At 44.9% G+C, this 27,226-nt stretch overlaps 1 protein-coding gene across 7 annotated transcripts in view; it reads left to right on the top strand.

Annotated features, from left to right (window-relative positions):
* TIAL1 (TIA1 cytotoxic granule associated RNA binding protein like 1) overlaps positions 1-27,226 on the top strand; it is a 539,174-nt gene that overhangs the window by 356,759 nt on the left and 155,189 nt on the right. The gene's annotated exons all lie outside the window — the stretch shown is intronic.

The following is a 27,226-nucleotide window of genomic DNA, read 5'->3' as shown; positions in this document are numbered from 1 at the left end:
AAATAAAATCATTTTCCCTACCTTTGTTGGCTGATGACTTTATTTTTCTGTGCTTTTAACTGTTTCCAGGGCCTTCTTGTCCTTTGACTGTTTTTCTCTCCATCTTCACTTTCTGCCTTGCATCCATCTTTGGTATTAACTTAATATTCAATTTTTCTGCTTTCGTTTCAAAATCTACGTTTCCATGTCTTACCTTCCCTTCTATCTCTCTCTTCTTCCATCCCTCTTTCCATGGTCTTACATCTCTTCCTTTCTTTCCCTCCCTCCCTCCTTCCTTCCTTTCCCCTGGTCTGGCATCTGTCTCCTTCCATCCTCCAACTTTTTATTTCTTTCACCCTGCCCCCTTTTTTCTTTCTCTCTCTCTCTCTCCATGCCCCCTTTCTTTCTATATGTCTGTTTTTCTCTCTCTCTCTCCATGCCCCCTTTCTTTCTTTTTTCCTTTTTCCATGCCCGCCCTTTCTTTCTGTCTTTCTCTCTCCATGCCCCTTTCTGTCTGTGTCCCGTCTCCCTTCTTTCTTTCTGTCTCCCTGTCCCACCTTTCTTTCTTTATTTCTCCCTGCCTTCCCCCAAACCACCACCATTGGGGAACAGGCCGCAACTGCCGCAATCGGGGAACAGGCCAGCGCCGAGGTCTTAGCTCTCCCTGCTTATCTTCCCCAGCGTGTGGCCAACCAATTCTCGCCACCCAACGTCAATTCTAACGTCGGAGATAAAGTTCCGGGCCAGCCAGGCAGTGATTGGCTGGCCCGGAACTTCCTCCCCGACGTTAGAATTGAGGTCGGGTGGCGAAAATTGGTCGGTTCCGATCTGGGGAAGATAAGCAGGGAGAGCTAAGACCTCGGCGCTGGCCTGTTCCCCGAATGCGGTGGCTTGAGGGAGGGCAGTGAGAAGGGAAGGGAAACAGATTGGGGACCTCTGCTTTAGGCGAGCCTCAGTCGCGGTCTGTACGCGATTGTCCTCTCCACAATCGGAAAACTTGTGAAGTGGAGAGGACAGATGGCGGGCCGTGTATTTGAGACCACTTATTTATACCTATGGAAAGTGACCTCATTTTTTTCTGTATGGAACTTTTTCTATTCCTTCCTATATTTAGGGTTACTTATATGGCTCCAGAAAAAGGAGGACAGATTAAGACATCCAGATTTTACTTTCTTTGAAAGCAATATAAGTAATACCTGGATGTCTCAATCTGTCTTCCTTTTTCTGGATGCTGTACTTCTATGACACTTAATTAGTATTGAGTATTATATCTTTCCACAGAAAGTACTAAATTACATATTGCACTCTTATTGCTAAACTCGTCATCAGTCCATTTTTATTGAAAATTTCTAGCAATTATTTTCTTTATCTTTTTAATATTTTTGTGTCAATCCTTCTTAATTGTGCAACTACTCATATAAAAATCCATTTGAATCAATTTGAATCACTTAGCTTTGGATATTGTTTTATTCTTTTCAAATCTCAAAGCCACCTGATGAAGAGTTTAGCAGCTGGAGGGATTTAGTGCCCAACTGCATTCTGAAGGTCCATACAAAAATTTCTTACATATGTAGCTACTATACATAACGTGACCATTTATTTTTTTCATCAAAACGGGACTTCTATTAATATTCAATCCCGCCCTAGCCCCACCAAATCCCGCCCTAGCCCCGCTCCCCAATCCCACCCTAGCCCCACCCCCAATTTCTTCCATTCATTTTTCATGTACACACAATATCTTATTATTTCATAATGATAACCATAAAATAAAAAAAAAAAACCACAAAGCACCCTATACACAGTGAAAATATTAATTATCATTTATATTTGGGGGGTTTCAACAATGTCACCTCAGTAACTATAGAAAAATAGACAAATATAGTACAAAATATAGACAGCAGATATAAATTCTCAAAACTGACACATTTTTATCACTAAATTAAAAATAAAATCATTTTTCCTACCTTTGTTGTCTGGTAATTTCATGAGTCTCTGGTTGCGTTTCCTTCTGACTGTGCATCCTATCTTTCATTTCTTTCTGCACTCACGCCCAACAATTGTCCCTTTCTATTCCCTCGCTCCTTCCTTCCTATGTCCTTAGTGCCCCCAGTACCTCCTTCCTATGTCCTTAGTGCCCCCAGCACCTCCTTCCTATGTCCTTAGTGCCCCTTTCTATGTCCTTAGTGCCCCCAGTGCCTCCTTCCTATGTCCTTAGTGTCCCCAGTGCATCCTTCCTATGTCCTTAGTGTCCCCAGCGCCCCCTTCCTATGTCCTTAGTGCCCCCAGTGCCTCCTTTCTATGTCCTTAGTGATCCCAGCGCCTCCTTCCTATGTCCTTAGTGTCCCCAGTGCCTCCTTCCTATGTCCTTAGTGTCTCCAGCGCCCCCTTCCTATGTTCTTATTGCTCCCAGTGCCTCCTTCCTATGTCCTTAGTGTCCACAGTGCTTCCTTCCTATGTCCCCTCACTGCCTTCCAGCCTTTGTCCCACCCCCTCCCATAAAGCCTGCTGGCCTACCTCCCCTAAAGCCTGCCTGCCTGCCTACCTCCCCCAGAGCCTGCCTGCCTGCCTTCCCCAAAGCCAGCCTGCCTACCTCCACCAAAGTCAGCAAGCCTGCCTGCCTGCCTACCTCCCCCAAAGCTTGCCTACCTCCCTCCCTCCTCCAGAGCCAACTAGCCAGCCTGCCTGCCTAACTCCTCCCCCCCCTACCACGCAAAACAAAAGCCTCCCTCCAGGCCCAATTTAGTGCCCCTCCTCCGGTCCACCGCCGCTGCTCCTCTGCTTACCTCCCGCTAATCACGCCCAGAAGTCTTCTTCCCGACGTCAATTCTGACGTCGGAGAGGACGTTCCGGGCCAGCCAGGCAGCGATTGGCTGGCCCGGAACGTCCTCTCCGACGTCAGAATTGACGTCGGGAAGAAGGCTTCCGGGTGCGAGTAGTGGCAGGGAGGTAAGCAGAGGAGCAGCGGCGGTGGACCGGGGGGGAAGTTTAAATCGGGCCTGGAGGGAGGCTTTTGTTTGTTTTTTTTGGTGCGGCAGGGGAGGGATAGGAAGCAATCGCCTGTCCCATTGTCTCCGCGCACAGCTTCGGGACGCTGTCCCTGAAAACGGGACATTTTGGCGTTCCGAAGCTGTGTGTGTGGACAACGGGACAGGGGATCCGAAAACGGGACTGTCCAGTTCAAAACATAGAAACATAGAAGATGAGGGCAGAAAAGGGCTACAGCCCATCAAGTCTGCCCATTCTGCTTACCCACCCCCTGTCTATGCCCTAATGACACAATTTTCTTATCTTGACCCTCGTAGGGATCCCACATGGGTATCCCATTTATTCTTAAAGTCTGGCACGCTGTCTGCCTCGATCACCTGCACTGGAAGCTTGTTCCAATGATCAACTACTCTCTCTGTGAAGAAATACTTTCTGGTGTCGCCATGAAATTTTCCACCCCTGAATTTGAGCGGGTGCCCTCTTGTGGCCGAGGGTCCCTTGAGAAAGAAAATATCATCTTCCACTTCGACACGTCCCGTGAGGTACTTAAATGTTTCGATCATGTCTCCCCTCTCCCTACGTTCCTCGAGAGTGTAGAGCTGCAATTTGTTCAGTCTCTCTTCATACGAGAGACCCTTGAGCCCCGAGATCATCCTGGTGGCCGTCCGCTGACGTCAATTCTGCGCACATCTTTACTGTAATGTGGCCTCCAGAATTGCACACAGTACTCCAGATGAGGTCTCACCATGGCCCTGTACAATGGCAATATGACTTCAGGCTTTTGGCTGACGAAACTTCTATTGATACAACCCAATATCTGCCTTGCCTTAGATGAAGCCTTCTCCACTTGATTGGCAGTTTTCATGTCTGCACTGATGATTACTCCTAAATCTCGTTCTGCTGAAGTCCTAGTTAAAGTTTCTCCGTTCAAGAAGTACGTCCTGCATGGAATTCCGCTTCCGAGGTGTATGACCTTACATTTCTTAGCATTGAAGCCTAGCTGCCAGGTTGAGGACCAACTTTCCAATGTAAGCAGGTCCTGCGCTATATAATTCTGTAAACTGCATTCACTTACTATATTACATAGTTTGGCGTCATCGGCGAATAGTGTTATTTTACCTTGAAGCCCTTGAGTCAGATCCCTATGAATATGTTGAAAAAGAGTGGACCCAGGACCGAGCCCTGCGGCACTCCACTGGTCACCTCCGATGTTTTAGAGAGGGTACCATTAACCACCACCCTCTGAAGTCTGCCACTCAGCCAATCATTGACCCATGCAGTTAGTGTCTCTCCTAACCCCATCGATTCCATCTTGCTTAGCAGCCTGCGGTGTGGGACACTGTCAAAATCTTTACTGAAGTCCAGGTACACGACGTCCAAAGACTCTCCCAAGTCCAACTTTCTTGTTACCCAGTCAAAGAAGCTGATGAGATTGGATTGGCAGTACAGGGTAAAGCTTTGGATTCTTGCCCAGAAATAGCTAAGAAGAAAAAATTAAAAAATTTAAATTGAATCAGGTTGGGCAGACTGGATGGACCATTCGGGTCTTTATCTGCCGTCATCTACTATGTTACCCTTGATGAATCCATGCTGACTGGGATCCCGAAGATTCCCTTCATTCAAGATCGTGTCCAATTTGCTTTTAATTAGTGTTTCCATGAGTTTGCACACTATTGATGTGAGACTCACCGGTCTATAATTCGCAGCCTCTACCCTGCAACCCTTTTTATGCAGAGGAACGACATTATCTAATTTCCAGTCCAGGGGAACTTTCCCCTTACTTAGGGAGAGATTGAATATTTCAGCCAATGGTTTCGCCAGGACATCGCTCAATTCTCTGAGAATTCTTGGGTGCAAATTGTCTGGTCCCATGGCTTTGTTCACCTTGAGTCTTGCCAGTTCACTGTAAACTTCACCTGGTGTGAACTCAAAATTCTGAAACGGGTCTTCTGTGCTTTGTGTTGCCTTCAACTGCGGACCGTGTCCCGGTGCCTCACAGGTGAAGACTGAGCAGAAGTATTCATTCAGTAGTTCGGCTTTATCGGAATCTGCTTCCACATAACTTCCGTCTGGTCTTCTAAGGCGTACTATCCCGCCTGTTATCCTTTTTCTGTCACTAATATACCTGAAGAAGGATTTGTCCCCTTTTTTAATGTTTTTTGCCAGAATTTCTTGCACTCGAAGTTTTGCCTCCCTAACTGCAATTTTGACCGCTGTAGACCTGGTCCTATATTCTACCTTTGCCTCTCTTTTCTCTGTGCGCTTGTAGGAGAGAAACGCTTTTTTCTTCTCCTTAATGAGGTGCGAGATCTCCGCGGTGAACCATTGGGGTTTATTGTTTCTTTGTCGTTTATTTACTGATTTTATGAAGTGGCTAGTTGCTTCATGTATAGTTGATAACCTTAACTATACAGTATGTTTGGTAGTCTGCATGTAGCTATACAATATAGGCAATAAGAGTGCAGTATGTGTGTGGAAAGATATACACTTCTCCCTCTGTATTCGTTGTTTCAGCAGTTGCGGTTTTGATTATTCGCGGTTTCTAGCTTGCTGGCTCCTCCCCCCAAACGATATAAGCTTGCATAGAGAAATCGCTGATTCCAAGCATTCAGAGAAAATTGCTGATTCCCAGCACTTTCTTCACTGTGTTTTGCCTCTCTTTCAGGAACAGGCCAGGTCTCCCACCATGTTATTCGCAGTTTCACGATAGTTTTTTTAATAGAAAACAGCAAATAACATATGCAAAAGTTATTCGCGGTTCTGTTAATCCCCTATCATCGCGAATACGGAGGGAGGTGTATTCCTTTTTCTGGAGCCATATGGCAACCCTACCTGTTTCAGTCTTCTTTTGTTTGTTCTTAACTTGGAGGCCATTTGGTACATCCAACCTATCATCACTTTCATTTGTGACTTAAATCCAAAGTATTGCAGAGACTCCCTATGGATGAGAGAGTTAGTTAAAGCTCCTGAGACCCATTTTCAATTTTGAGTTGCAGGGAGTTGGACTAAATAGATTCTTAAGGTATCTTCCAGTCTTGTTTTAATTATTAAAATCACTCGCTTACTCAGACCCGTCTGTAGCAGCTGAAAGCTTGACTGGCAGCCTTGAATAGGCCAATCCCAAGTCTACTTTTAATGTTTGATGTTGAGTTAGACTTCTTATCTCTCTTCAACAGGGTACAGGTCACATTTGCCATAGTCCTTATTGGTAATGATATCCAACAAGTTGTTTGGGAATAGTTCTTTTATCCCAAGACAAGCAGGCAGCATATTCTCACATATGGGTGATGTCACCGAAGGAGCCCCAGTATGGACACTTTACTTAGTAACATAGTAGATGACGGCAGATAAAGACCCGAATGGTCCATCGAGTCTGCCCAACCTGATTCAATTTAAATTTTTTCTTCTTAGCTATTTCTGGGCAAGAATCCAAAGCTCAACCGGTACTGTGCTTGGGTTCCAACTGCTGAAGTCTCAGTCAAAGCTCATTCTAGCCCATCTATTTCTCCCCAGCCCATCCTCAACCAAAAGGCCATATACAGACACATACTGTGCAAGTCTGCCCAGTACTGGCCTTAGTTCAATATTTACTATTATTTTCTGATTCTAGATCCTCTGTGTTCATCCCACGCTTCTTTGAACTCCATCATTGTTTTCTTCTCCACCACCTCTCTTGGGAGCGCATTCCAAAATCCACCACCCTCTCCATAAAGTAGAATTTCCTAACATTGCTCTTGAATCTACCACCACTCAACCTCAAATTATGTCCTCTGGTTTTACCATTTTCCTTTCTCTGGAAAAGATTTTGTTTTACGTTAATACCTTTCAAGTATTTGAACGTCTGAATCATATTTCCCCTGTCCCTCCTTTCTTCTAGGGTATACATATTCAGGGCTTCCAGTCTCTCCTCATACGTCTTCTGGCGCAAACCTCGTATCATTTTTGTCGCCCTCCTCTGGACCGCTTCAAGTCTTCTTACGTCCTTCGCCAGATACGATCTCCAAAACTGAACACAATCCTCCAAGTGGGGCCTCACCAATGACCTGTACAGGGGCATCAACACCTTCTTCCTTCTACTGGCTACGCCTCTGTTTATACAGCCCAGCATCCTTCTGGCAGCAGCCACTGCCTTGTCACACTGTTTTTTTGCCTTTAGATCTTCAGACACTATCACGCCAAGGTCCCTCTCCCCATCTGTGCATATCAGCATTTCACCTCCCAGCATATACGGTTCCTTCCGGTTATTAATCCCCAAATGCATTATTCTGCATTTCTTTGCATTGAATTTTAGTGGCCAGATATTAGACCATTCCTCTAACTTTTGCAGATCCTTTTTCATATTTTCCACTCCCTCTTCGGTGTCTAACTCTGTTACAAATCTTGGTATCATCTGCAAAAAGGCAAACTTTTCTTTCTAACCCTTCATCAATGTCACTCACAAACATATTGAACAAGATCGGACCCAGCACCAAACCCCAAGGGACTCCACTAGTCACCTTTTCTTCCTCCAATCGAATTCCATTAACCACCACCCTCTGGCGTTTGTCCGACAGTCAGTTTCTAACCCAGTTCACCACTTTGGGTCCTAACTTCAGCCCTTCAAGTTTGTTCAAGAGCCTCCAATGAGGAACCATATCAAAGGCTTTGCTGAAATCTAAGTAAATTACATCTAGCATATGTCCTCGATCCAGTTCTTTGGTCACCCAATCAAAAAAATTCAATCGGGTTCATTTGGCACGATATACCTTTTCTAAAGCCAAGTTGCCTTGGATCCTGTAACCCATTAGATTCTAGGAAGTTCACTTTCCTTTCTTTCAGCAATACTTCCTTTATTTTTCCAACAACCGAAGTGAGGCTCACTGGCCTGTAGTTTCCCACTTCATCTCTGTGACCACTTCTGTTAATAGGGACTAAATCTACTCTCCCCCAATCCCCGGAAACCACTCCCGTCTCCAGAGATTTGTTGAATAAGCCTTTAATAGGACCCGCCAGAACCTCTCTGAGTGCTCTCAGTATCCTGGGATGGATCCCATCCGGTCCCTTCACTTTGTCCACCTTCAGTTTTTCAAGTTGTTCATAAACACTTTCTTCCGTGAACAGCGCAGAATCTACTCCATTTTGTTGTGTTACTTTGCCAGACAATCTCGATCCTTCTCCAGGATTTTCTCTCATGAACACAGAACAGAAGTATTTGTTTAGCATGTTTGCTTTTTCCTCATCACTCTCCACATATCGGTTCCCAGCATCTATTAGTTTACCAATTCCATTTTTCAACTTCCTCCTTTAACTAATATATCTGAAAAATTTTTTGTCTCCCTTTTTTACATTTTTAACCATTTGTTCTTCCACTTGTGCTTTCACCTGACGTTTGTCTCTCTTGGCTTCTTTAAGAACATAAGAACATAAGCATTGCCTCTGCCGAGTCAGACCATAGGTCCATCACGCCCAGCAGTCAGCTCCCCCGGCGGCCCCCAAGGTCAAGGACCTGTAGTGATCTATTATTTAAGGGCGTTTTGTATTGTATATTAACCCTCTAATTATACCCCTGGATCCCCTTTCCCTTCAGGAACTCGTCCAATCCCTTTTTGAAACCCAAAATCGTACTCTGCTCAACCACCTCCTCTGGAAGCGCATTCCAGGTGTCCACCACCCTCTGGGTGAAGAAGAACTTCCTAGCATTTGTTCTAAATCTATCTCCCCTCAATTTTTTTGAGTGCCCTCTAGTTTTTGTTGCCCCTGCCAGTCTGAAGAATCTGTCTCTCTCTTCCTTCACCATACCCTTCATGATTTTATAAGTTTCTATCATATCCCCTCTAAGTCTCCGCTTTTCCAGAGAAAAGAGCCCCAGCTTCTCCAGCCTCTCAGCATATGAGAGGTTTTCCATGCCCTTTATCATTTTTGTTGCTCTTCTCTGGACCCTCTCGAGTATCGCCATATCTTTCTTTAGGTATGGCAACCAGTACTGGATGCAGTATTCCAGATGCGGTCGCACCATCGCCCTGTACAGCGGGAGGATAACTGCCTTGGTTCTGGTAGTGATACCTTTTTTGATAATGCCCAACATTCTGTTCGCCTTTTTTGAGGCCGCTGCACATTGTGCTGCCGGTTTCATTGTTCTATCCACCAAAATCCCCAAGTCCTTTTCTAGGTTGCCTTTCCCAAAGTCACCCCCCCCCCCATTGTGTAATTATACATCGGGTTCCCTTTTCCTATGTGCATAAATTTACATTTCTCTACATTGAAGCTCATCTGCCATTTATTTGTCCACTCAGTCAGTTTGTTCAGGTCCCTTTGGAGTTCTTTACATTCCTCAACAGATCTAACCATACCGGAGAGTTTTGTGTCATCCGCAAATTTTACAACTTCACACTTTGTCCCTGTTTCCAAGTCATTAATAAATATATTGAATAGCAGTGGTCCCAGCACTGACCCTTGTGGGACGCCACTTGTGACCCCTTTCCAGTCAGAATAGTGTCCCTTTATTCCTACCCTCTGTTTCCTGTTTGCTAGCCAGTTTCTGATCCATCTGTGTATTTCTCCTTCCACCCCGTGGTTCCACAGTTTTTTTAGAAGGTGCTAATGAGGTACCTTGTTGAAGGCTTTCTGGAAGTCCAGGTATACTATGTCTATGGGGTCACCTTTGTCCAAATGTTCGCTTATCCCCTCGAAGAAGTGCAGTAGGTTTGTTTGGCAAGATCTTCCAGTACAGAAACCATGCTGGCTTGTTCTCATCAACTTATTTTTTTCTATGTGCTCACTGATACTGTCCTTGATTAATGATTCGGCCATCTTTCCCGGAACTGAGGTTAAGCTGACCGGTCTATAATTCCCCGGGTCGCCTCTGGATCCCTTCTTGAAGATAGGTGTAACATTCACTATCCTCCAGTCTTCTGGTATTACCCCTGTTTTCAGGGATAGGTTGCAAATCTGCTGCAATAACTCCGCTATTTCGTCTCTAAGTTCTTTTAGTATTCTTGGGTGAATTCCGTCCGGGCCCGGAGATTTGTCAGTTTTTAGCCCATCTATCTGTTTGAGTACGTCTTCGAGGCTTACCTCCATGCAGGATAATTTTTCCTCTTGGTCCCCATTGAAGAATATTTCTGGTTCCAGAACCTTGGATGTGTCCTCTTTCGTGAAGACTGACGAGAAGAATGTGTTTAATCTGTCTGCCACTTCCTTCTCCTCCTTTACCACTCCTTTCCTATCTCCCTCATCTAGGGGTCCCACCTCCTCCCTCGCCGGCTGTTTCCATTTCACATATCGAAAAAAAGTTTTAAAGTTCCGTGCCTCCTTTGCAAGTCTCTCTTCATACTCTTTCTTTGCTGTTCTGACCACACGGTGACATTCTTTTTGGTGCTTCCTGTGCTCTTTCCAATTTTCCTCAGTTTTATCCTTTTTCCATGTCCTGAAAGATTTTTTCTTATCTCCTACCACCTTCTTAACTTCTTTTGTTAACCAAGCTGGGTCTTTTGCATGACCCTTTCTGCCCCCTTTTCTAAATCTGGGTATATACCGGTTTTGCGCCTCGTTCACCGTGTCCTTGAATAAGGTCCAGGCTTGGTCCACCGTCTGTGCCTTTCTGGAGCTGTTCTTGAGTTTTCTTTTTACCATGCGTCTCATGGCATCATAGTTCCCTTTCCTGAAGTTGAACGTTGTTACAGTGGTTCTCCTCCCCTTTGGCATACTTAGTTCCACTTTGAATTGAATCGTGTTGTGGTCACTGTTCCCCAAAGGTCCCGCTACTTCCACTTTTTGGGCAGGTCCTCTCAGCCCGTTGAGGATTAAATCCAGAATAGCTGTCCCTCTCGTTGGTTCCATGACGAGCTGTTCCAAGTAGCAGTCCCCTACAGCCTCTAGGAACTCTAATTCCTTTGAACAATTGGAAACTCCAAGGCTCCAGTCTATCCCTGGGTAGTTGAAATCTCCCATCACTATGGTGTTTGCGTTTTTACATTCTCGCCTCAACTCGGCTCTCAGTTCTTCATCTATTGCTTCTGTTTGCCCGGGTGGGCAGTAGTACAGCCCCATCTTTATCTCAGTTCCCTTTCTTCCTGGTATTTTAACCCATATTGATTCCAGATGGCCATTAGTTGTTGGTGCGTCCACTCCGGTCGATTGAATTTTATCAGTTACGTAAAGTGCTATTCCTCCTCCTTTCTGATGTGTCCTGTCTCTTCGGTAGAGCTTGTACCCTAGTAGTGCTGTGTCCCATTTGTTGTCTTCGTTCCACCATGTTTCCGTGATTGCTATGATGTCTAGATTCTCATCTTTGGCCCTGATTTCTAGTTCCCCCATTTTGTTCGCCAGCCTTCTTGCATTAGCGTACATACATTTTAAGTCTCGATAGTTTTGCTTTCTTGTTGGTTTCCCTTTTGATTCATTATTCTTTCGGTCCCCTTCTTGTTCTGCAGACTTTTGCTTTTTGTCTCCCTTGTCTTCCTCCTGGGTGGTGTGGTATGTTTCTTTTTTACGTTCATTTTCTTCCTCTTGCCCCTTATTGACTTCCCCATGTAGTAGATTCCTCCTATCCCTTTCCTGATTTGTCTGGCTCCGCCAGTATTTTGTTGCCTGTTGGACGTTGTTGGTGTCTTCCCTGCACTTTCCCCACTCAGTATCCTTTTGGGATACTGTCTTCCGAATCATCAACACCTGGTTGACTGTCAGCTTTCCCCTTCCTCTCAGTTTAAAGTTTGCTCTATTCCTCTCTTGACATTGTTGGCTAGCATTCTAGTTCCCGCCGTGCTCAAATGTAGTCCATCTCTCCTGTAGAGCTTGTTCTTGCCCCAGAACGTTGTCCAGTTCCTCACGAAATGAAAACCCTCTTCTTCACACCATCTCCTCAGCCATGCATTGATTGATTGTAGTTCCGTCTGCCTCTTCACATCAGCCCTCGGTACTGGTAGGATCTCCGAGAACGCTATCCTCTGTATCCTCATCTTCAGCTTCCTTCCCAAGATCATGTACTGTTCGGTGAGTGCCTTCCTGCTGTAGTCTCTTCTGGCGACATCATTTGTCCCGACATGGACTATCACTGCCGCCTCTGCTCAATTCTGTCGATGATGTCCTTGGTTCTTGCTCCTGGGAGACAGGTCACTAGCCGATCCTCTCTCCCTCCTGCTATGTGACTGTCCACCTGTCTAAAGATCGAGTCTCCCACCAGGATTGCAGTTTTCCCTTCTTTCCTTTTCCGCTGTGGTCGCAGATCAGTGTCCTTGGTGGTTCTCATTTCTTCTCCCTCCAGGGTCTGGTAGGATCCTGCTTCTTCCTCCTGCGAGTACCCTCCATGGGATCCTTCTTCCTTGTTGTCGGATATCTTGTGCCCTCCTCTCAGCGCATCCTCCTTGTACATGTGCTGCTCGTGTTCTTTCTCTTCTGCTCTCTTGTAGGCATCCTCGATGAACTTCTCAAGTTCCCTGACCTGTTCCTCGATGTGCCTCTCTCTCGTGGGGTAATCGGCTGTCAGGAATGGGTCTTCTGAGATGTAGAATCCCTCTAGTTCCTGGATCCTGTGCTTCAGGTGACTAACCTCACTCTTCAAGCTCTTCAGTTCCTGACATCGAACGCATACATACGACTGTCTCCCTGAGGGGAGGTAGTCGTACATGTGGCAGTCCGTGCAGAACACTGGGAAGCTCAATCCCTGGGCTCCTGCAGCTTCCATACTTGTCTGTCTTCTCGAAGTTCGTATACTCTTAGCTTGCGCTCTCACTCCTGGTCCTGGCTCTTCCTGATCTTCTTCGTCCTCTGCTTCCTTCTGCTTGTGCGTGCGCGCTGTCCTGATCTTCCTAGCCCTCGCTGCCTGTCAGAACCTTTTGCTTGAGTTTGCCTTTTCTTAACCCTCCACCTCTGCCTTCTGCTTGTGTGAGTTCCCCTTGTTGGTGTGTGTTCTCTCTTTTCCGTTTCACCTGGTAGTCCTTTCTGCACTCCTCTTCTTGGGGGTTTTTATATTTCAGGAACGCCAACTCTTTCGCCTTTATTTTCTCAGCCACTAGTTTGGAGAACCATATCGGCTTCCTTTTTCTCTTGTTTTTATTGATTTTCTTCACATAAAGGTCCGTAGCCATTTTTATCGCTCCTTTCAGCTTAGACCACTGTCTTTCCACTTCTCTTATGTCCTCCCATCCTAACAGCTCTTTCTTCAGGTACTCTCCCATTGCATTAAAGTCCGTACGTTTGAAATCTAGGACTTTAAGTATCGTGCGGCCGCTCTCCACTTTAGCCGTTATATCAAACAAAACCGTTTGATGATCGCTACTTCCCAGGTGAACACCCAATCGAACATTAGAGATACTCTCTCCATTTGTGAGGACCAGATCCCATATCACTTTTTCCCTTGTGGGTTCCATCACCATTTGTCGGAGTAGAGCCTCTTGAAAGGCATCCACAATCTCCCTACTTCTTTCCGATTCCGCAGATGGAACATTTCAGTCTGCATCCAGCTAGTTGAAATCTCCCAACAGCAGCATCTTCTCTTTCCTTCCAAACTTTTGGATATCCACAATCAGATCCTTATCAATTTGCTGCGTTTGAGTCAGAGGTCTGTAGACTACATCCACATAGATAGAAGTTCCATCTTCTCTTTTCAGAGCGATCCATATCACTTCTTCCTCTCCCCAGGTCCCTTGCATTTCAGTTGCTTGGATAGCGATATTTACATTGAGAGCTACTCCTCCACCTTTTTGACCATCTCTGTCCTTCCTAAAATGATTATATCCTGGTATGTTTGCATCATATCCATGGGGTTCACTGAACCATGCCTCTGTGATATTGACAATATCCAGATCTGCCTCTAACATCAGGGCTTACAGATCATGAACTTTGTTGCTTAGACTGTGAGCATTTGTGGTCATCACTTTCCAGCTATTTTTCAGTGGTAATCTCCTTTTTCATATAGTTTTTTGTTATATTTCACTTTGCAATGCTAAGAAGTGAGTTGCTGATATTGTTTACGTTGCAATCTTTACTATCATCACATCTTGTCATTTGCTAGGGGTGGTTTCTATAATTGTCCTTCATACATACACCACCCCCACCTTCTAGTTTAAATGCCTAGAAACATATTGTCTAAATTTCTCTGCAAGGATTCTTTTTCCTGCTGTAGTAATATGTAGCCCATCAGTGTAATATAGCTTCTTGTCCTTCCATATATTTCCCCTTCCTCCTATGTACCTAAAGCCTCCTTGATGACACCAGGCTTTGAGTCATCTATTAAAGTCCTCTGTGTTTTTTACTCAAGCTTTCCATATGCAGGCAGTCCTTCAGAAAAAGCTACAGTCTTTACAAAAAGGTTTCAAGCCTTCACCAAGCTCCCGAAAAGCTTTCTGTGCTGCAACTGTGGAGTTGTTGGCCAGGTCATTTGTTCCCAAATGGATAACATTGCCACTTTTAGATTTTCAGAAAGCTCGCGATACCGTTATAGGCTGATTCCAAATATAGCAAAGAGTATCTGGACACTCTTGATTACAACCAGCCTCCTAAGGAGTTGCTCAAGCTCCCTATGTATGGGATTCTGAGGGAGACCTTCTTTAGGAATCTGGAGTTTCCACTTTCGGTGCCGGTGGCACCTCATAAACTAGAGTCCCTGTGCAAGATCATCTCTCTGCCAGAGTTCAACAACCTCAACTCCCTCACCAATCGCTTCTGGTAGAGTCTACTTTGAAAAAATCTATATATGCTAATGTCTATGCATCTGTCCCTCTTGGTCGTGAGGACCATACCATGGACAATTTCAGGAGAAGGCTTTATCAGAATTCTATGTTGGCCAACAGGATGGTCATCTATAACTTTTATTTTTCCTGCCACCTAAAACATCTAGCGAAGCAGTATTCTGCCTGCAACAAGTATATACACCTGACAGCTTGATATCTCTTTTGCTGAGTACTGCTGATCTTCGTCTTTCTCAGCCAGTGAGACTTATTTTGGAAGTCTCTGAGGAAACCAGCCACTCATCAATGTTATCAGCAGAAGTGGACCTGTTTCTCTTCCTGGTGTCTTCTCCATCACTATGACCCACAATCCATTTCAGTTTCACTGGTGCTGGATTATCTTCTTCACTTATCTGATTCTGGCCTCAAGTCTACATCTGCAGAGTTTTTGCTCCAGCATCTCGCTTTTGCGGTGTACAGTTTGATCTCATTGATTGCTTTAACACAGGCGCTTTGCTTATTACCAATTTATATTGCGGTTTGTTTTAACCCTTACAACTCATGGACCCCTGAAGAAGGCGTGTTCTCTGAAACATGGACCATGTCGGGTCCCAGGATTTGTAAAACAAAGGGTGACAATAGTTACCGATTTTATATTTGGTTTAATAAACACAGTCTGCATTTTGTACATACTGTCTGCAGTTTTCTCTTTTGTATTTTGCTTGCTGTTCTTGAATTGCAAACACCGTTGGATTTCCTTGTTGTTTGCCTCAAGTCTACATCTATCAGAGACCATCTCAGCATTACTTCTTTTCACCAACCAGTGGAAGGTAAACCTCTTACTGCTCATCCTCTGGTCTCCAGGTTCATGAAAGAACTTTACAATGTGAAACCACCTTTCAAACCTCCTCCAGTACTCTGGGACCTTAATGTTGTTCTTTCCAGATTGATCAAGCTTCCATTTGAACCAATGTTGATGGCTCATCTCAAGTAACTGACCTGGAAAGTTGTTTTTCTCATTTCACTCACTTCTGCAAGGAGAGTCAGTGAACTTCAAGCATTGGTGGCAGATCCACATTTCGCAGTGTTCCACCATGACAAAGTGGTTCTGCGCACCCATCCAAAGTTTCTACCAAAAGTTGTCATGGAATTCCATCTGAATCAATCGATTGTGCTTCCAGTATTTTTTCCCAAGCCTCACTCTCACTCCAGTGAAGCGGATCTTCATACCCTGGATTATAAGCGAGCTTTGGCCTACTAACTCGACAGAACAAAGTTGCACAGATCTTCCCCACAACGTTTCGTCTCCTATGATCCTAACAAGTTGGGGCATCCTATTTCCAAGAGAACGATTTCCAACTAGTTGGCTTCCTGTATATCATTAGAGCTATGGCAGCTTTAGTAGCTTTCCTTAGATCTACACCTATTGAGGAAATCTGTAAAGTTGCCACCTGGTCCTCGGTTCATGCATTCACCTCACATTACTGTCTGGAGTCTTTCTCCAGACCAGATGGGCACTTCGGCCAGTCAGTATTGCAACATTTATTTTCCTAAAGGCCAACTTTCCCACCATCCCATTCTGGTTAGCTTGGAGGTCACCCACATGTGAGATCATGCTGCCTGCTTGTCCTGGGTTAAAGCACAGTTACTTACCGTAACGGGTGTTATCCAGGGACAGCAGGCAGATTCTCACAACCCTCCTTAGGTTGGGTTCTTAGCTGGCTTACTGAACTGAGGGACTGTGCGCCTACGTCGGGCAGGAAGGCACTCTCACATGCGCGATGCAGACTATCGCAAACTTCCTGAAAGTCTTAAAATAACCTGCTGTCCCTGGATAACACCCGTTAATGGTAAGTATCTGTACTTTCTGTTATGTCCCTTCCGGATTCCCAAGAAAAATTCTGATCCAAAATCAAAACTTTCCTCTTTAAAGACGCCTTCAATACCTGAGCTCCCCTTCTCTCCATTCAAGGACTTCCTGTAGCACAGCTCAACAAAATGCTTCCTTAGAAGTGATCCCCTCCCTCTTGTACCACCCCATCCACCTTTTACATTTATTTTTATCTCAATGTATGTCCTTTCCTTCCTGTCTGGTTAGTTCTATACCCTTCCTTGTAGTGAATTTTAATTGTCATAGTTTATGATTATTTTATTTTTAATATACGCTTTTATACATTACTTATTGTAAACTGTTTAGCTAATTTTTGATAGACAGTATATCAGATGTAAAATAAACTTGGAAACTTAGGTGTTGAATCCCAACCTGCAGTCTGTGAGTTGCAGAAATCCAACACTTTTCTGAGCACATGCTCCTCCCTCTTAGACTGAAAGCTAGAATCATATCCAGTTTCAGTTTCTGAAAGCAATCCATGCAGAACTCTTTTGAATTGATCTGATTTATTTTCTTGATTTTTTGCTTAAAGTTCATTATTTTTGGTGGCTTCAGTGCATTGAGACTCCTTTCCAGTGGTTCCCTGTCAGAGGAAAGGACGCAGTCTTGTGGAGCCGGACTGCTGCTTCACAGAGAAACTTTGATGGATCTGTGGAGCCAACCTACTGTGTGTGCCACCCTTTTTAGACGGGGTCCATTCCCTTGGGAGTTTTCTTGCCCACTGACCTTGTCACGGGTTTTAAGCGCAGGCTGTATGCGTGAGAAGTGATAAAAACCCCCGGGCTTCAGGGTATAGGCTGCATTTCCTGCCCCAAATCGCATGGCGAGGATCTGTGGGGGTGGAGGTCACAGTCTGTGTCTGGCCAACTGGCAGTCCGAAGATCCTCAAGTCTGGTCCATTTTGAGCTATTCTGAGGCAGAAAATCCTTTTTTCCATTCAGCCGCTGTGTGAAAATGCTGACAGGCAAGGCACTTCAGTGACTGTGAGTAATCCTCCATTATTTCTTATGGGAACTTTGAAAATGGTTTTTTTTAAACGGTTTTAAAATATTTTTCACAATTTCTGAGGGTAGGGTTCAGGTCCCCCACCTACCCAGATGTCAAATCGCAATTTTTTTATTTTCGGATTTTTGTTTGTTTTTGGTGCAAATTCGCTGGCGGTAGCCTTCTTGGATTTTAAAACAATCTTTTTTTCTAACTTTTATTTCTGCCTCAAAACCTCTCTATTTGATGAAAGAAATCGTTTGGGATGGACTCCCCAGCCCCTAATCTGTCGAATGTGTGCATTGATTGTGTCGGATTTGCTCTGTATCAGTGACTGTACCGCATGCTGTAGCACACTGGGGGAGGGGAAGGGAGCTTCGGACTTTGCCTCCTTCTGGTACTCTAGGGCTGGGGATCAGGCCTGGGTCCAGGAAAAAATATCGCCCGGGGCCATTTTGGAATCTGGTGCAAAACGCCTGCATTCCGAGTCAGGACTCTTTTTGACATGGTGTGTTTGCTTCAACAGAGCCCTGCCATGGTTGCGGTGTGTGACTTTTCACCGGACTTTATTCGGCTCCTCTGGAAAGCGTATTCTTCAGACCCCACTCATTTGATGCAGCCGGCGGGTGCATCGGGTCTTTCTCAGCAAGTGGCAGAGATTCCTGTTCGGGAGCCTTCTCATCCGGCTGTGGTAGACCTCGATTGCAGTAGTTGCCATTCAGATATATTATACCTCTTTATTCTCGTGACACTCCTTTTATATTGGATATGGCTGATACCCTTGCCAGAACTAGTCACCTTGGCTGCTCCGAAAGTCTGGATTTGTGTGATGACCCTTCTATCCGCAGACTCTTTAAGAACAGTTCTGTCCACCTTTTTATTGCTGATGTTCTGAAATAGCTCAAATTGGATTATATAAGAACAGATCGGTGGTCCTTTGTGCCCAGCAGGCCGCTCACGCGGTGGCCTCTAGGTCAAAGACCAGTGCTCTAAATGAGTCAAGCCTCACCTGCTTATGTTCCAGTTTAGCAGGAACTTGTCCAACATTGTCTTGAATCCCTGGAAGGTGTTTTCCCCTATAACAGACTCTGGAAGAGCATTCCAGTTTTCTACTACTCTCTGGGTGAAGAAGAACTTCCTTACATTTGTATGGAATCTATCCCCTTTCAACTTTAGAGTGCCCTCTCGTTCTCCCTATCTTGGAGAGGATGAACAATCTGTCTTTATCTGCTAAGTCTATTCCCTTAAGTATTTTGAATGTTTCGATCATATCCCCCCTCAGTCTCCTATTTTCAAGGAAGAAGAGGCCCAGTTTCTCCAATCTCACTGTACAGCAACTCCTCCGTAACCATTTTAGTCGCTCTTCTCTGGACCCTTTTGAGTAGTACCGTGTCCTTCTTCATGTATGGCGACCAGTGCTGGATGCAGTACTCCAGGTGAGGGCGCACCATGGCCCAGTACAGAAGCATGATAACCTTCTCCGATCTGTTCGCGATCCCCTTCTTAATCATTCTTAACATTCTGTTTGCCCTTTTCGCCTCGCTGCACATTGCACAGACGGCTTCATCAACTTGTCGATCAGAACTCCCAAGTCTCTTTCTTGGGAGGTCTCACCAAGCACCGCCCCGGACATCCTGTATTCGTGCATGAGATTTTTGTTACCGACATGCATCACTTTACACTTATCCACGGTAAACCTCATTTGCCATGTCGATGCCCATTTCTCAAGCTTGATTATGTCACATTGCAGATCTTCGCAATCCCCCTGTGTCTTCACTACTCTGAATAACTTCGTATCGTCCGCAAATTTAATCACCTCACTCGTCGTACCAATGTCCAGATCATTTATAAAGATATTGAAGAGCACGGGTCCAAGCACCGAGCCCTGCTTCACCCCACTGGTGACTCTCTTCCAGCCGAGTATTGTCTATTTACCCCCACTCTCTATTTCCTATCCTCCAGCCAGTTTTTAATCCACGAGTATTTCACCCTCGATTTCATGGCTCACAATTTTCCGAAGTAGTCGTTCATGCAGAACCTTATCGAACGCCTTCTGAAAATCCAGATATACAGTGTTGACCATGTCGCCCGTGTCTATCTGCCTGTTTACTCCCTCGAAGAAGTGCAGCAAGTTCGTCAAACAAGATCTGCCTTTGCTGAAACCGTGCTGGATGGTCCTCAGACCATGTCCGTCAAGGTGATCAATGATGCGGTCCTTTATCAGCGCCTCTACCATCTTTCCCGGTACCGAGGTCAGACTCACTGGTCTGTAGTTTTCCGGATCTCCCTTCGAATCTTTTTTGAAGATCGGCGTAACATTCGCCACCTTCCAGTCTGCCGGAATCTTTCCCGATTTGATCGACAGATTGGCTAATAGTTGAAGCAGTTCAGCTATGGTCCCTTTCAGTTCCTTGATGACCTTCGGATGGATGCCATCCGGTCCCGTGCATTTATTGCTCTTAAGCCTATCAATCTGCCTGCATACCTCGTCTAGACTGACCATCAACCTTGTCAGTTTCCTGTCTTCATTTCCAGCATATAGCCTTATGGGTTCTGGTATGCTGTGTATATCCTCTTCGGTAAATACAGATGCAAAAAATGTGTTCAGTTTGTCGGCGATTGCTTTGTCCTCCTTTATCAGGAGTTTCCTCAGATCAGTGGGTGCTGGATATCATTCGGGAGGGGACAAAGTAGACTGCTTTTGCCTGCCTCTTGATTTTTTCTGGACTCTCTAGCAGGTCGACTGGAAAAAGGGTCCAGAGTATGCGCTACTCTGCAATGTTTCTTAGACATCAGTGCGATAGAACCATTTCCAGATAACCCCTGACTTAAGCAGATACTTCTTATACTTCATCGTGCCAAAGAAAGGCTCGGAGAATCGGAGGCCCGTTCTGGATCTAAAGTCGGTCAACTGCTTCTTGCGGATTCCTCATTGGAAACAGCACACACAGTCATGGAAAGAGCATGGTCAAAAAGGTGGAGGAGTAGCTCTCTATGTAAAGATCAATATCCAAGCAACCGAAATGCATGGAACCTGGGGAGAGGAAGAAGCGATATGGATTGCTCTGAAAAGAGAAGATGGAACTACTATCTATGTGGGTGTAGTCTACAGACCTCTGACTCAATCACAGCAAATTGATAAGGATCCAAAAGTTTGGAAGGAAAGAGGAGGTTCTGCTGTTGGAAGATTTCAACCTGCCGGATGCGGACTGGAATGTACCGTTTGCGGAATCGGAAAGAAGTAGGGAGATTGTGGATGCCTTTCAAGAGGCTCTGCTCAGACAAATGGTGATGGAACCCACAAGAGAAAAAGCGATATTGGATCTGGTCCTCACAAATGGAGAGAGTATCTCTAATGGTTGAGCGGGTGTTCACCTGGGAAGTGGCGATCATCAAACGGTTTGGTTTGATATAACGGCTAAAGTGGAGAGCGGCCGCACGATACTTAAAGTCCTAGATTTCAAACGTACGGACTTTAATGCAATGGGAGAGTACCTGAAGAAAGAGCTGTTAGGATGGGAGGACATAAGAGAAGTAGACAGACAGTGGTCTAACCTGAAAGGAGCGATAAAAATGGCTACGGACCTTTATGTGAAGAAAATCAATAAAAGCAAGAGAAAAAGGAAGCCGATATGGTTCTCCAACCTAGTGACTGAGAAAATAAAGGCGAAAGAGTTGGTGTTCGTGAAATATAAAAAAACCCAAGAAGAGGAGAGCAGAAAGGACTACAGGGTGAAACTGAAAGAAGCCAAGAGAGAGATATGTTTGGCGAAAGCACAGGCTGAAGAACAAATGGCTAAAAATGTAAAACAGGGAGACAAAAATTTTTTCAGATATATTAGTGAAAGGAAGAAGATGAAAAATGGAATTGCTAGGCTAAAAGATGCTGGGAACCAATATGTGGAGAGTGATGAGGAGAAAGCAAATGTGCTAAACAAATACTTCTGTTCTGTGTTCACAGAAGAAAATCTTGGAGAAGGACCGAAATTGTCTTGCAAAGTTACACGAGAAAATGGAGTAGATTCTGCGCCGTTCACGGAGGAGGGTGTTTATGAGCAACTTGAAAAACTGAAGGTGGACAAAGCGATGGGACCAGACGGGATCCATCCCAGGATACTAAGGGAGCTCAGAGAGGTTCTGGCGAGTCCTATTAAAGACTTGTTCAACAAATCTCTGGAGACGGGAGTGATTTCTGGGGATTGGAGGAGAGCGGATGTGGTCCCTATTCATAAAAGTAGTCACAGGGATGAAGCAGGAAACTACAGGCCGGTGAGCCTCTCTTCAGTTGTTGGAAAAATAATGGAAGTGTGGCTGAAAGAAAGGATAGTGTACTTCCTTGAATCTAATGGGTTACAGGATCCGAGGCAACATGGCTTTACAAAAGGTAAATCGTGCCAAACGAAGCTGATTGAATTTTTTGATTGGGTGACCAGAGAGCTGGATCGAGGACATACGCTAGATGTAATTTACTTGGATTTCAGCAAAACCTTTCATATAGTTCCTCATAGGAGGCTGTTGAACAAACTTGAAGGGCTGAAGTTAGGACCCAAAGTGGTGAACTGGGTCAGAAACTGGCTGTCGGACAGACGCCAGAGGGTGGTGGTTAATGGAAGTCGCTCGAAGGAAGGAAAGGTGAGTAGTGGAGTCCCTCAGGGTTCGGTGCTGGGGCCAATCCTGAAGGGTTAGAAGGAAAAGTGTGCCTTTTTGCAGATGATGCCAAGATTTGTAACAGAGTAGACACCGTAGAGGAAGTGGAAAATATGAAAAAGGATCTGCAAAAGTTAGAGGAATGGTCTAATGCCTGGCAGCTAAAATTCAATGCAAAGAAATGCAGAGTAATGCATTTGGGGATTAATAATAGGAAGGAACCGTATATGCTGGGAGGAGAGAAGCTGATATGCACGGACGGGGAGAGGGACCTTGGGGTGATAGTGTCCGAAGATCTAAAGGTGAAAAAACAGTGTGACAAGGCAGTGGCTGCTGTCAGAAGGATGCTGGGCTGTATAAAGAGAGGCGTAGTCAGTAGAAGGAAGAAGGTGTTGATGCCCCTATTCAAGTCATTGGTAAGGCCCCACTTGGAGTATTGTGTTCAGTTTTGGAGACCGTATCTGGCGAAGGACGTAAGAAGACTTGAGGCGGTCCAGAGGAGGGCGACAAAAATGATAGGAGGCTTGCGCCAGAAGACGTATGAGGAGAGACTGGAAGCCCTGAATATGTATACCCTAGAGGAAAGGAGAGACAGGGGAGATATGATTCAGACGTTCAAATACTTGAAGGGTATTAACGTAGAACAAAATCTTTTCCAGAGAAAGTAAAATGATAAAACCAGAGGACATAATTTGAGGTTGAGGGGTGGTAGATTCAGGGGCAATGTTAGGAAATTCTACTTTACGGAGAGGGTAGTGGATGTCTGGAATGCGCTCCCGAGAGAGGTGGTGGAGAGTAAAACCGTGACTGAGTTCAAAGAAGCGTGGGATGAACACAGAGGATTTAGAATCAGAAAATAATATTAAATATTGAACTAAGGCCAGTACCTGGCAGACTTGCACGGTCTATGTCTGTATATGGCCGTTTGGTGGAGGATGGGCTGTGGAGGGCTTCAATGGCTGGGAGGGTGTAGATGGGCTGGAGTAAGTCTTAACAGAGATTTCGGCAGTTGGAACCCAAGCACAGAACAGGGTAAAGCCCAGAAATAGCTAAGAAGAAAAAATAAAAAAATTGAATCAGGTTGGGCAGACTGGATGGCCCATTCGGGTCTTTATCTGCCGTCATCTACTATGTTACTATGTTACTATGAGCACACACAATCATAGATGTTGTTTCTCCAGTAGAGTTTCTGGCGTCCTTGGATCTCACAGAAGCATACCTCGATATTCCAATCTACCCGGAGCATCACAGGTTTCTGTGTTTTTATGTTCTGCAACAGCATTTCCAGTTTGCAGCTCTGCCCTTTGGCCTCGTGAAGGCACCCCATACTTTCACTAAGGTAATGATAGTTGAGGCGGCTTTTCTCTGACGGCAGGGAGTCCAGGTCCATCTTTGCTTGGACAATTGGTTAATCCAGGCTCCGTCTTGTCAGGAGTGCGAAAGAGCAGTGGAGATGGTGGTGTCTCTGCTACAGGCATTGGTTTGGATTGTCAACTTCAGGAAGAGCCACCCTGACGCCCTTCCAGTCTCTGGAATATTCTTCGACAATACCTTGGCAGTGGTGTACATAAATTGTCAAGGGGGCACAAGAAGCTTCCTTGGACCAGGAGGCTTGCATGCTATTTTGCTGGGCGGAAGCACATCTTCTATCTCTCTCGGCAGCCCATGTGGACGGAGTCGACAATGTTCAGGCAGACTTTCTCAGCTTACAGGTCCTGAACCTGGTAGAATGATCCCTCTCACATAAGGCATTCCATCTGATCATACAGCGCTGGGGTCAGCCCCAGATGGACTTGATGGCTTCAGCAGAGAACTCAAAGGCCAGGCGCGTTTTCAGTTGATGAACACAGTGCAGAAGCCTAGGGCTGGACGCCTTAGTTCAGCCCTGGCCGGCTCACAAACTCCTGTATGTGTTCCCTCCATGGCATCTGGTCGGAAGGGTCAACCGCCGGATAGAAATGCATCCCAGCCTTGTGATTCTAGTAGCTATGGACTGGCCTAGTCGCCCATGGTATGCAGATCTCATCTGTCTTCAGTGGGACGAGAAACTCCAGTTCCCTATTAATCGCTACCTTCTCAGTCAGAGGCCAGTACCTATGGAGAACCCATGGTCTTTATAAAGCGCAGTTATTCGGATGTAGTTATCTCAACCCTCTTGGAATCAAAGAAACCCTCTACTATGGCTTCTTATACCAAAACCTGAAAGGCTTTCCAACTGGTTTGCTAAGGACCAGATGGAGCCTGAGAGGACTCCCATTTCAGTCGTCCTATATATACCTATGCAGACGATGTTTTCATTTTATTAGAAGTTGATCCTGATCTTAACAACCTGGTCCCTAGTATAGACTGCTGCATTTCTAAACTTCAGCTGTGGGCTTTGTGTATTCAAATGAAACTGAACGTTGCCAAAACCAAATTGCTTTGGATTTGGCCAAAATTAGAAAACCTCCCTTCCTCTGTTACATTAAAAACAAGTATCGTATTACATATAGATTTTTCATCTAGAGTCCTGGGTGTCATCTTGGACTCATCACTTATATTTCATGAGCAGATAAATTCCTTGACAAAAAAGTGTGTTGTTTTTTTTTTAGTCTGCGCATGTTGAGGAAGGTCAGATCACTATTCCGTCAAGAACAGGGGTCTCAAAGTCCCTCCTTGAGGGCCACAATTAAGCACATAAGCATTGCCTCTGCCGAGTCAGACCATAGGTCCATCATGCCCAGCAGTCCGCTCCTGCAGCGGCCCCCCAGGTCAATGACCTATAGTGATCTATTACTCTAAAGCATTTTGTACTGTAGTAACCCTCTAATTGTATCCCTGGATCCCCTTTTCCTTCAGGAACTCGTCCAGTCCCTTTTTAAAACCCAAAGTCGGGTTTTCAGGATTTCCCCAATGAATACGCACAAAAAAAGGGAGAAATCCAACGTTGTCTGCAGTAGAACAAACAGCAAGCAGAAAACAACAAACAAACTGCAGATAATGTACAAGATGCAGGCGTTGTTTATTAATAAAAATGCAGTAACATATACAACCTTATAGCCAACCAAGGGACCCGACACGGTCCATGTTTCGGATAACACGCCTTCCTCAGGGGTCCATGGTGGTTAAGGTATAAGACAAACTGCATAAGAGATATCAAACAAACGCCAGTATCGAACAAATATGGTCAAGCGAGTCCTGCGCATGAGATCTATTTCCATGCACTGCTTTCAATGCATATTCATTGGGGAAATCCTGAAAACCCGACTGGATTGTGGCCTTCAAGGAGGGACTTTGAGATCCCTGATCAAGAACATTTCTCAGTATTGGTACAATCCACTGTGCTTTCTCAGCCAGATTATTGTAACTCAGTTTGTCTGGGCATTAAACAGAGCAGTCTAAAATGATTTCAGTTAATACAGAATACTGTAGCTAAGCTCATTTTTGGGAAACAAAAGTGTGATCATGTTTCCCCTTTGTTGATCAAGCTTCACTGGCTCCCAGCTTTAGGATCCAGTTTAAATGCGCATGCATAATCGTCAAGATTCTCTATGGAATATTTGATCATTTTGTCCCCTTATGTTGGAATACCCTTAGACTTTGCCATTTGAGAAACACACAAAGATATAAGCTAGCCTTCCCTTCCTTTAAGGGAATTAAATTTGCTGGGAAGCTCAGTCGATCTTTTGTTTTCAAGTTTGTAGAGATCTGGAATGAACTTCCCGACTCCATTAGGCTTTTAGGCCAGCTGCAATTATTTCGTAAATTCCTGAAAACTTTGTTGTTCTTGCAATTTTTAAATGGTTTAACTACAGCCTCAACAAAATGATAATATTATAGTTATTTTTCTTCTGCTTTTCTTATGTACTTTAGTTTTTAATTAGTTTTTCCTTCTCCTATGTTTTCTGCTATGCACTCTAGTCTTAATTATATGTGAACCGAGTCGAGCTCCACAGGGAGATGACCCGTTATATAAACCAAAGATTAGATTAGATTCATTAAGCGGGTCTAGAAAAGGGATTAGCAGTGGCTTCCCTTAAAGTTCAGGTTGCATGCTTTTGTGCTTTAGAGCACACAGAGGCGCTACTTCACTTACTGCTCATCCAGATGTGACTAAGTTTATGAGAGGAGTGCTTCGTTTGTGGCATCCTTTGCATCATCTTTTCTCTTCATGGAATCTTAACATCATTCTGCAGGGCCTTGGAGAAGCCTCATTCAAACCACTTAAGGATGTTTCTTCTGGATCTAATGATCAAGATTGTCTTTCTAGTTGCCATTGTCTTGGCACGGCTTATTTTGGAGCTTCAGGCTCTTTTGTGCTGGGAACCCTTTCTCCATATTACGGACGCAGGAGTTGTCCTCCGTACTGTTCCTTCCTTTCTACCGAAGGTGGTATCAGCCTTCCTTATCAACCAGGAAGTTCGTTTGCCTATGTTTCATTCCACAGGTTCGGAGCAGAAAGATCAGATCTTGCACAAGTTGGATGTCAGGAGAGACTTGCTCCACTATTTGGAGAGGACTAATGATTTCCAGCTGTCTGATCACCTTTTGTCATGTCTGTTGTGCCTCGCTGTGGACAGACGGCATCCAAGTCTTCGATCGCTTGATGGATTTGAATGGCCATTTCCATAATTTACATCGGCCGGGGCAAGTAGCTGCCAGTTTCTCCGTAAGCCCATTCGACTAGAAGTGTTGCTCTGTTATGGGCGGAGTCTCGCGCAATTCATCCAGATTAAATGTTGTAGATCAGCTACTTGGTCCTCTCTTCATATTTTTTTACCTGGCTTTACCGAGTAGATGTGGCGGCTCATTCTGAGGCCACTTTTGGGACCTCGGTGTTGAGGGTAGGCTGTTCTGTCCCTCCCTAGCTGCTACCATTGCTTTGTTACATCACCTAGCGTATGGAATCCAGAACGGACATAACAAAATAGAAGATTAGGTGTTTACCTTCGATAATCTTCTTTCTGTTAGTCCCTGTAGGATTCCATATGACCCACCATCTCTGTATACACTCAGTGGTTTAGAATAGCCTCCTTCTTTCTGCCTCTGTTATTCTCCTTACAAGTTTTAAGATTTTCCAGCTAGTTGTCAGATCCTGTGGGAAGTTTTCTGTGAG

The sequence above is a fragment of the Geotrypetes seraphini genome, chromosome 4 (assembly GCF_902459505.1).
Source record: "Geotrypetes seraphini chromosome 4, aGeoSer1.1, whole genome shotgun sequence".
NCBI classification, from domain to species: Eukaryota; Metazoa; Chordata; class Amphibia; order Gymnophiona; family Dermophiidae; genus Geotrypetes; species Geotrypetes seraphini.
The sequence above is the reverse complement of the archived record's forward strand: the minus strand, read 5'-3'. Positions and strand labels throughout refer to the sequence as shown.